This window comes from Notolepis coatsorum (genome assembly GCF_963971535.1).
Source record: "Notolepis coatsorum genome assembly, chromosome: 12".
Taxonomy (NCBI): Eukaryota; Metazoa; Chordata; class Actinopteri; order Aulopiformes; family Paralepididae; genus Notolepis; species Notolepis coatsorum.
The window spans coordinates 120,766,681-120,778,587 of NC_140176.1; the positions used below are offsets into that span (position 1 = coordinate 120,766,681).

Sequence of the window (11,907 nt, forward strand, 5' to 3'; positions counted from 1 at the left end):
CTTAACAAAAATATTAAATATGGCCCATATTCACTTCTATAACAAATATGAAAATAAAACACATTATAATCACAGTATCATTCTTAACATTCAAATACGGCTTCAGTGACCTTAGAACAACATGTAACTCTGTTGTGTTATTATAATAACAATCACACTAGCCAGACTCAACTTATAATGAACTGGTGTGGATTAGCTAGAAAGCTATTAGGCCTACAGCCTTTCATTAGATATAACAACGTTTTCAAAAGAAACAGACACAAACATCTCCATACCTGTGTTGACACACATCAGATGCACATCACTGGGTTTGGTGTGAAGTAGCTTGGTTTCACCTGATAAACAGAACAGAACTTTACGATCCACTCAGCAACCAACTAGCTGCTGCAGCGTGGAGCACTGGAGCTGGTAGCTAGTAGCTAGCTAGCTAGTAACAGACACTAGTAGTAGTTCTCTTCCCCAAGACAAACACCCCAAGAGAGCGACCACTCCACATAATAACGTCTCAATAATAATATACAACACATTCAATAGCTTACATAAGTCATAGACAACAGCTAACAGCAGCTAACTAGTAATAGCCAGCAGCTAGTTCTCCAGCTATAGACCACTGCACTTCCGCGTTACATTGAAACAGCAGCAGACAGGCGCTCTCGTTAGCAGATTAGCCTACTTTCTCAGAGACTAAACTAATACAACGAATGTACACAGGATGAGTGGAATATGTTACGGAACATGTAGCAACAGGTAGATAATGTTTAAAACACGAATTACAACTTTTATAAGCGTTTATCACCTCGTAGGCATCCGGAAATACTGTGCCAGCAGCTAGTTCTCCAGCGTTCCTTCCTACCAAAGGTAGCCGGCAGCCGCATTTCCCAATAGGGTATATCTGCAGAGCCACAGAGCCCTGCGTGGACGGGTTTGAGGCGGGGCTTCGTGGCGTGGACAAGTATTGGCCTGGACAAGTATTTGCACTACTGCGCATGCGGATGAGGGGGGGGGGGCTCTCTCGCTCGCTCTCTCTCTCATTTACGACATACACAACTTAACTTTCATCTCGTTTACATCAGGGTCCACCATTTTAGTCTTTAGTCTACTAGCCACTAGCCAGAGTATTGAAACAATTTCAGTCATAGATGGTCGTTATTGCTGGTGTGAGGTTAACTGTTTAATATCTGAGAGAGATTAGCCTTTAATACACATTTTGCTGCTGGTCTGCTGGTCATGTATTTGAACATGAAAACACAGGGTCCCTCACTAACCTGCGTCCCCAAAAGTGTCCATTTTAGTTTTCGTTTTTGAGGACTGCATACTTTTTTTGCAAACCAAAATACTATACTTTATACTTATCGCACATGCATGAGCCTGGTCTCTTTTGAAAGATAACATTCTGAAGTTTATGATACAAAAAGAAAGATCACTTTTAGTGTTAATGAAATAGAGTAACATAGGTCTGAACTTGAATTGTAGAACAACTTGTTACTCAAGTTTTTCTGTAGTAGTTAGTTGTCCAGAGGTAGTATTTCCCCAGAAGGTGGTATGGCTTAAAAGGCCTGAAGCCTTATGTAGTACATGTCCAAATTTCATAAAGATCCATTCAGAAATGAGTGATTAGGAGTGATTTTGGTCAACTGTACAAATGAAAAACTCAGTTTTCAATTCATTCGGCTTTTTTTCTCTTCCTGTTTTTGCTCATTAGTTTTTCATCCCTGATTCATACATCCCCAGGTGGGGTATCATTGGAAAGCCACACTCATTGGCTACAACCCTCCACAATCATTTTCGAGATCGCCTAATGATTGACGGAATTAGAGTCCCAAGAGTCGGGAGTGGTATTTTGCGCAATACTGTGTACTTTGCACAAGCCTCAAATACCGGCATGTAACTCGAGAACCGCTGAACGGATTTTTGTCACTTGAAAGGGCTCTCGACAGGCAACAAATGGGCCTTCAATTCGATATATATATTGTATTACAAAATATGCACACCGAGCCACTAGTGGTCGCCAAAGTGCCGGTGGGAAAATCGTCCTAAAAAGGGCCCACATGTGGGCCCTTGCATGTTAAGAGACTTAATAGGCTTTAGTGTGCACCCAATAAGTAATTTTCTCTGTAAACTGTACAGCCTTCCTCCTAATATTATTGAGGCATTGCAAGCCATTGATAAGAGGAGAACTTTGATAATTTTTCTAAAGCTATCTGCTCCATTGATTACAGAGTAAATAACACCTATTTAATCATTTAATCTCGCATAGTTTGTAGGTTTTTGAAAGTCATGACTCATTCCTTTACATAATGGTGAAGATAGAAGTTATCTCAATAATTACAGACCAATTTCCAAACTATACTGTCTAACAAAAATCCTGTAATGAATAATCAACCCAATGTAGTCTGTATTGAGCTCTCGGCAGTTAGTTTCCGAGTTAAGCACCATCGCTGTTGGTATTTAGTCTTAGTGTATCTGCTATGGGCAACAGAAAACATTGTGCTGTTCTGCATTTGATACAATTCACTGCTTTTAGAGAGATTACGTAGGATTGGTTTTGATTCAACAGGGATCAGCGACTGCTGCCAGACATTGACCTGGGACTAATAGGAACCCACAGAGGACAATTTACACTACCTTAGGCATACTGCACCTTATGTGGATACTGTGATACTGTGAATAATGTATATTTCAGTAGATAGTCAATTATAACACTACCTTAGGCATACTACACCTTATGTGACACTGTGAATACTGTGAATATATTTTTCAGCTAGTTAGATAGTAAATTATATTGACCTATTTGTTTACACTGCTTGTGTTGTTTTTACTACCTGTACCCCCCTTCCCCCATGCTGCTATGATGCCTGAATTTCCCCAAGGGGATCAATAAAGGAATATCTTATCTTATCTTATCTTATCTAATTGAACCCTATCTGAGTTCTTACGGTAACTAAATGTGTTCCAGAGGGATCAATGTTGGGTCCTGTCCTGTTCACTATTTCTATTATTGATATGGTCTCATCTCATTTTCATGCAGATAATGCTGTAATTTTACAGACTGTAGAATTAGCTGTTGAGAATCTGCCACTTTAGTGCTGAGTAAGATTATGTATTAATGTTAAACTGGTACTGAATGCAAATGTGTTTTAACCATAAGTCGGATGTATTATTATTATTAATAAAGTTCCAGCTGTTTTCTAGATCACTGTGAATGGATCTAACATTGTAGTGTTGTGGAATATTTAAAATTAGCCAAGACAGTGAACTGTAGAAATTCAGATAGATTATCGACTATTTCAAAAGAAAATAGTTTATTTCTGTGATCACAGAAGAGTCCTCAGTTTACAATCAGAGACAAGTCAAGCGTCTGACCAGAAAGTGAGACTGAGGTCTGGTCAGACTTACAATCAAATACACAAGCTTGGAGTGACACATGAAGAATCTACGTTTCCTTCTGATTACCAGACGACCGCTCTACCTCCTGACCCACTGTCACCATGTTTTGATATTAACAGCAAACCCGAGGAAATTAGATGCAGTCATACAGCTGCTGCCTAGAAATGGTCTATAATATCTATATCATAAGGGAAAGCCAATCAGGCAACATCTGTTGCTGTCTATGGCTTTATAGTACATACTCACATGTTATTTTCATTCATCAGATAATACCTACAACGACACTAATAACCTGGACTTTCCGTATGACTACTCCTCCATCATGCACTATGGAAGGTAAGATGAGGAGAAAGGTAGAGAAAAGCCTACCGCTAGGCTAAAGAACAATCTACATGTTTCTCAATCTGAATTCACATAAGAAAGGAATGCCTGTTCTTCTCCAATCATCTTGGTCTCCATCTCTGCAGGACGGCCTTCACCAACAAGCACAGAGAGGAAACCATAACGCCCATCCCTGACGCCACCGTTCCCATTGGACAGAGGAGGAGCTTGTCTGACCTCGACATTCTCAAGCTCAACAAGCTCTACAAATGCTGTAAGTGTGACCAGTGTAGCCACAAGTACACACAGACCATGTCTAATGTCAAATGCATAGTTTGTCCCTAGTAGCTTCAAGAACACTAATAATATAATGTATACTAATTAGGGTGTAGTGGTTAAGACCCCCTATCTCTGGAACCATAAGTACAGTCCTGCTGGGCTGGCATGGAGTCCTGTCAGAACGTTGTGTCTGTGTTTCTGCCTACTCTGTCTCCCACTTCCTTAGCCTTCCAAACTAAATAGACATTGTGCAACAATAACATTCAACTTCATTGTGTATGCATGCACTGCATATAGAAGAAAGATAATGCAGAATAGTAGGGGTGGGAATCATCACGATCACAATACTAGAGTCATGATACTGTAATATCACAATGTTTTACCTTTTTTCAACTGCAAATTCAACAACTGCTGTTTTATCTAATATGATACAGTAAGGTTGTTAGTCTGTTCACCTCACTCCAATAATTCTTATTGCAGCACAATGGGATTGATACTTGCCATCAGTGTATCGATATAATATCGGCATGCAAAATATCACTGTATCAAACTCCCCCCCCCACCCCTACAGAATAGAATGTAGCACGATCCAGGACCTTATTGCCAAATGTACCTCACACACATAGTGAACAGTGTATTCTTGGTACTGTATGTTACCTGCCACTGCATGCCTGTCAGTATCATCAGAGTCCATGATCCCATTGGCTGCTACAATATTCAATATTCATTATAGCACTGCGTAATTAATTATTAATATCAAATATTTGGATTTCTCCACAGAAAGGGAGAGGAGGCAACAGAGCCAGCTGTGGATGAGATTGATGTCAACAATATCTCTGTTTACTTCAAGAGGACATTTGCCTCCTACTGTATCATAATATATAACCTTCATGATTTTTCTCTCTCTTTGATTGTGTTGTGTGATCTTGCATGGATAAATAAAGAGACATTACCATTCAAGTTGCTATTCGGTGTGACCTTCAACAACCAATTATTTGAAAGACCCATGAAAGACCCGTGAAAGACCCGTGTACCAGAAAGAGTTAACAAATGTAGTTGGTGGGGGGGGGGGCAAACAATGAAAATAATCAAATCAAATTTACATATAAAATAAACAAAAAGGGTTGTGATATTTTAATAACATATTGGTTGCTGGTGTCGTCTGTATCTGTACCTCCAAAGGGAACTTATCTCCTGATACATCCAACAACTGTCCCTCCGGTTGGTCCACGGCCACAGTTGAGAGAACATTTGGATCTCAGTAGTATTACAGCTCAGCGAAATGCTAAGGTAGCAGTCTATAAGCACAACCCCTGTTAGCTGGAATACCAAACCACTACTATGATCAACCGCATAATATGAGTTTGGGTGAAAACACCATAGGTCAGAAAACAAATGCTCGTAATGTAAAGACGTGAAAAAAGTGTGTTATGACACTACCTTAGTCACGCCAATGGAACGAAGTGTCAATATTCAGTTGATCATTTGTTCAACTTTCAATCTTCTGCCGTGCCTACATCCTTATATCTGATGTAAGGCCACGACTCCTAGTCCACCTGCATAACTGTGACAGCACGACTAATTGGAAAGGCTTACAGTTTCACACATCTAGGATGTTGGAGTCCCATAAGGTGAAGCTATTTTGTTTTGTTAGAGGATTCTGTGCGACATTAGTAAAATAAAAGGAAATAGGTACATTTCCAGAACATATATTGATCAAATACAATCATATAAAAAGAAAATTATGACCATGTAGATTTTAAATTGGGACCACTGGGTCCACAGGTGGCCGCACTAACCAGCTGAGCTAAAGCGTTTGGCCCATTAGCTGATGCTGGTTGACTGTGACCAACTCCTCAGTAGTTTACAGAAGTTATGAAATACATATTTGTACAAATGTTGTCAGAGACATATAACATTACGAGTCCATCAGTGTCCTGTTTGTTGCCAGAGTCAGTCTGTGTGGTGCTTCCCTCTGTCTGTGTGCTGAGGAACTGTGGTGTTGGTGTCTTCTTCTCCAGGCAACATCTGATGGCAACCTCTCTCTCAGCCTCCTCAGCAGATGGAGGCTTTGCTGCCTGGATGTGGAGCCTCCCGTCCTGAGCCAGGGAGCAGGTGACGGCCTCAGGATCCACCCCTTCAGGCAGATCAAACTCCTGTCTGAACTCCTGCCGTCTGTAAGAGTAGGAGCTTTTCCCCTCCCCCTGCTTCTTCTCTGTCTTCCCACTGACTCTCAGCTTCCTGCCCACCTGCTTGACAGACAGCTCCTCTGGGCAGAAGTCTTTAGTGTCCAGGGTCAGGGCAAAGCTCTCTCCCTCTTTCTCCAGCTTGTAGGAGACTGGCTGGATGGCCACAGAGGCTGGACACGCTCCACCTCCTCCAAGATCTTCTGTTGAAGTTTGTCCAAAAGCTCCAGACTGCTGTAGAGCGTCTGCATGTTTCTCTGCAGTCTCTCCCGCTGGCAGGGAAGAGGTGAGACCTCTGGCCAGAGACTGCTCACAGGCCAATAGAAGTCCATGAAGGGGCTGAGAGAAGGCTGGAATCCACGGTAGCACAGCATCTTCACTGACTGTTGAGTCCTCTTGTTGTGATGGAAGGCTGGAGTGTGTTCAGTGTTGCTTGTGTTGCGTTGTGTCTCAGCAGTGGGACTGTCTCAGCTTTTATATTCTGCCTCTGGGAGTTCCAGTGTCTTCAGGAATGTTCCTGTCATTACCACAAGTCTCCACTGGGTGGCAGCCTCACTGCAGGTGATGTAAACAAACCACTCATCGTCTAAAATTGGAATGGTCCAGAATGACCTAGTCAAGTATATCATATAGATTGTGTACTAGCACATAATGTTTATGCTATTATTAGTGGTGTGTGTGTGTGTTCAAAAGTGTGTGAAAAAGATGGCGCCGCTATGCCCGGCCGCCTGTCTGTGCGCTCCGTTAAAGAAACTTGAAAGAAACTTGAAACTTGAAACTTTTTTAATCACAATATTGAAGACCCTGTGTGACCAATTAGTCATGATGTCACAGTTATACAGTTGGACTAGGAGTCATGTTCTTATTTATTTAAAGCAGTTATACTTACAGCATGATGACTGTTCTATAAATGTGTAACCTTAGTATGAAAAGATTAGCCAGATGTATAAACCTTCTCATTGCACACAGTCAAAACCTTTTACCCCTGCATTCTAAGTTCTCTTTCACTAAACAGTAAATGTGCCTCAGTTATTAATTACAGTGAGTAGTTTATTTAGTAAACATTTCATTATGAGAATTAATATCCAACACTCTTTACGCTGCAAGACTACTGACTGATGTGGAGACGGAAGAGAGTTAATCTGAAAGAGAAGAGAACAATCCATCACTCCATCTTCAGCAGGTTAAGACCAGTAAAGTAAAGAAGCCTAACCTTCACTCTACCACCAGTTGACAAATGAGGACCATCAGATATAACGATGTAGGCACGGCAGGAGACTTTGATTAGATTAAGACCAAGTTATCCTACAATATATTTGAAGATCAGTGTTTAAAGGAACACTCCAATATTTTGGGGAATAGACTTATTTGCCATCTTCCTCCGAGTCAGACAAGAATATGTGGATTTCATCTCTGTGTGTCAGTTTTGGAGTTGTTGGAAGTTGTATTTCTTCACTTTTGATTGAGCTAGGCTAGCTGCTCCCTACAGCTTCCAGTCATTGTGCTAAGCTAGGCTAGCATGCACATGTACCTCTCTTGGGCTATTAGACACACAGAGATATAACTGATATCAATCTCCTTGTCTGACTCTGGGGAAGATGGCAAATAAGTGTATTTCCCAAAATGTTGATGTGTTATTTTAATATTTTATTCAGAAGTTTTCTCTCACTGCATTGTTACTCATTCTAATTAGTGTATATAATTTACCACATCTCCCAGTTGTACAGCCCTGGCCCATTCCTATTTTATTTTTTACTTATGATTGTACTATATTCTATTGTGCTATATTTAATTTAGTTTATATCCCATATAATTTTATTCAACCTCTTATTTACTGATTCTGATGTAACTCTAACCAGTTCATTCATTAGTCTCTCCATCTATGTAACTAACCAGTTAATTCATCTCTCATCTATGTAACTCTAACCAGTTCATTAGTCTCATCTATGTAACTCTATACCAGTTCATTAATCTCTCATCTATGTAACTCTAACCAGTTCATTAATCTCTCATCTATGTAACTATTTTTTTTAATCCTCTTTTTCTCCGCCTGATTTTTCTATTTTTCTCCCCATCCCAATTTTTTGTCGTTATGCCAATTCCCCCCCTCCCCTACCTGGTTGTTGTGCGCATGTTCCCCCTACTGGTCGGTACAAGGGAACCCTGAAGTCCACCACATGCTTCCTCCGACACATGTGGAGACAGCCAGTGGCTTTTTTTTCACCTGGCAGCGAGGACTCTCATTGGTGAAGCGTAACGCGTCGGAGGTCACGCTGCCTTCACCATTTCCTGCCTTTCGCTGAGCAGGCGCCCAGACCTGACCTGTAGGCGTCGCTATCCACAACGCCAGATTACCACCCACAACTTCCCTCCCCCTAACTCAGCCAAACGAGTTAGTATGACGACCGGCCCAAGCCGCAGGGCAATGCTGACTCCGGGAGTCGAGACCGCAGCCTCTTGCATTGGTGACGAGCGCAATCTCCGCTATGCCACCCGACCGCCTACTCATCTAACTCTAACCAGTTCATTAATCTCTCATCTATGTAACTGTTACAGGTACCAGGATATGGCACCTGATAGCAGATATATGTTTAACCTATGAAACAGGTTGTAGTTAATCATTTGACAAAGGAAGGTGCAGACACGATGTTATTGACTCTGGTTCCTCCCGGTTGTCTATTTCAACAACATTTATTCATTCAACAGAATAATCAATCAATCATCATCATCATTGTATCATCATTGTATCATCATTGTATCATCATTGTATCATCATTGTATCATCATTGTATAATTAGTTACATTACTTTAATACATTCAATTATAATCCCATACTTGTTATTAATTCAAAAGCATATTCATCATTGCAACACACATTCTACCCTTTTAGGATACCCTGGTTCACTTCAATAGCATTTTCCTTTTAAATGTAGTTATCCAGTATTATATACTGTACATTGTGATTACTTATGTCTTTATACATATTTGGCGTCTTAAATATAAGCACGTGAGAAGAGAAACATTATCCTGTTAACCTCTGTCTAGACATGTCTAGGCATGTTGGAAGGGACCATCGTATGTCTTTTAACCAACACTGTCATTCTCATTGTCTGTCAAACAATTCCTTAAATCACCAATAAGTGTTACCTTTATCATCAGTCACTTATCATCAGTCATATCCACTATTCTCTAGTATACCGAAATACCTCCACACCTCAGTGTTATCCATAGTTGTGTTCCGGTCTCAAGTTCTATTGAAACTCAAATGTGCACTGAAAGTACATTTATATATATATATGTATCGGGCCGTTCTCAACCCTACTAGGAATTTGCTAAACCGTGACCATGGTATAACTCAAGGGAATAGATTTATATTTACATTTAACGGAGGGCACAATAGAGAGAGAGAGAGAGAGAGAGAGAGAGAGAGAGAGAGAGAGAGAGAGAGAGAGAGAGAGAGAGAGAGAGAGAGAGAGAGAGAGAGAGAGAGAGAGAGAGAGAGAGAGAGAGAGAGAGCATGTGGTACAGCTCCGGTGTTTAGCTACCTTCTAGGTAGGGTAAGCTAAAGTAATTTCCCTCTAACCATCTTGTACACAATATACACATTTACTACACAGCAATTCAACCCAACACAGTATGTATTTCAAAACATAAACCTTTATAATCCCCTTGGAGATACTTAACTTCGACACGTTAGTGCTTAAATGGACAATTGTGTTCCAACACTATTTAAATGTACCAACGAAACGTGGCGCCATCAATAGACGGTCTGCTTCTCAACCACGTTACTTGTCGTCTTAAACTTCTTAAACTTGACTCAAACATCGACAATAGTTACTTAATTTGAACCCTCGACATTGCATGTATCCTTGTTAACCTTTATGTGTGTTTTGTAGTATATTACCCACCTATGAAACAGGTTGTAGTTAATCATTTGACAAAGGAAGGTGCAGACACGATGTTATTGACTCTGGTTCCTCCCGGTTGTGAGGCTGAGATCGCCTCGTGCGTCCCTAAGCACACAGTACGGGTCCCTGGAAGGCGAAGCCACTAAACACCAGTCCTATACCGCCACCTATTGACCAGATTATGTTAATGTCTCCCATTACATATAAATGACTGTTCTAACTTGTTTCTGATGGAGGTAATCCTGTACCAATATGTTCACACTGTTTTGACACATAATCTAAAGATATTAACATGATACCACTTCTAGTGGGCATCACACACTCCCTGACCTTAAAAAAATGGCTCCTGACATTTCCGAAAATCACTAAATACACCCATCCAATATCACCCTCAGGCGTGAACCCCTAACAAACTCCCCATGGGTGGACCGTGGGTGACGGCTGGACGGTAAGCATACTGGCCATGTTGTGGAAGGCTGTAAAAAATTGAATGCAACCATGGCATTACGAAGGGTATCAATTGATGTGGTAGTGGACTGTGGTGTGGTGCGGGCACCATCGGTGGCCACTGTACTACTGAATTCACGGTCACCTTGTTCTGCACTGACGGTTCACCTAGCATATCATACGTGAGACATTGTTTAGGCCTTCTGTCACGGGCAGACCTCCTAACCTCTGACTGGACTTGTTCTACCGGCGAGAGTGGAGGGGTTCGGAGATTGAGCTGGGCTACGGGGGAGTGAGCTTGGGGTTGGGGTTGGGCTATTGGAGAGTGAGCTTGGGAGTGGGGTTGGGGTATTGGAGAGTGAGCTTGGGGATGGGGTTGGGGTATTGGAGAGTGAGCTTGGAAGTGGGGTTGGGGTATTGGAGAGTGAGCTCGGGGGGTCTCCCTTTCTTCTTCTTCCCCTGATTCACTAACATCTCCCTCCGGTCTGGCCAAGACAGGCACATTTCCATCCGTGTTTCCTCCCCTGTCGTCTTCACTCTCAGGGCGCAGGCCTGGCATGACTTCAGGTCGTCGTTCACGGTGTCCAAGTGATCTTTCCTCTGTCCTTTCAACAGGTATCCTTAGCCAGTATCCTCTGTCACTGTCATCATCCGAATCACTGTCATTGCTGTCCCTTGTCTCTACTTGTCTTTGTGTGTCTGACATTCTTCCTTGTCTTGGTCTGTCATTCGTTTTCTTCGCAGGGACAGTTCTGGCTGGTGGTGGAGTCATTTCCACGGGCAAATCATTTACCAGCAGTAAGAGATTTCGGTGTAGTGTTCTGGTCTTTTTCTGGTCTCCATGTTCAGGGCAGACAATGTATACTGGACTCTCAGCGAGCTGGCTTTTGACCACGTAGATCGCCTTCTCCCAGTACGATCTCAACTTGCCTGGTCCTCCACGCTGATTGAGGTTTCTCACCAGAACTCTGTCTCCTGACTGCAGTACTACTCCTTTTGTTTTCTTGTCATAAGTTACTTTTCCTCTCGCACTGGACTTTTTGCTATGTTCGCAAGCAATCCGATAGGCTTCAGACATCTTCTCAGCCCATTGCTCCGCGTATCCTCTGGGTGAGTACGGTTCCTCTTTCTTCGTTAACCCAAACAACAGGTCAACGGGGAGGTGTGGATGACGACCGTAGAGGAGGAAAAAGGGTGAGTAACCCGTTGATTCATGTTTGGTACAGTTGTACGCGTGTAACACATGCGGGAGGTGGTCCTTCCACCGCAATTTCTCATTTTCAGTCAATGTCCTCAACATCTGTAGTATGGTCCGATTGAGCCGCTCCGCTGGGTTGCTCTGTGGATGGTAGGGTGATGTTCTAGAGTGGCCGACCCCA

At 42.0% G+C, this 11,907-nt stretch overlaps 1 pseudogene across 1 annotated transcript; it reads right to left on the reverse strand.

Moving 5' to 3' along the window:
- Positions 1 to 5,843: 5,843 nt before the first annotated feature.
- Positions 5,844 to 6,547, reverse strand: LOC311238033 (heat shock protein 30-like; annotated as a pseudogene). Its single transcript has one exon. The product of its transcript is annotated as a heat shock protein 30-like (transcript).
- Positions 6,548 to 11,907: the final 5,360 nt, after the last annotated feature.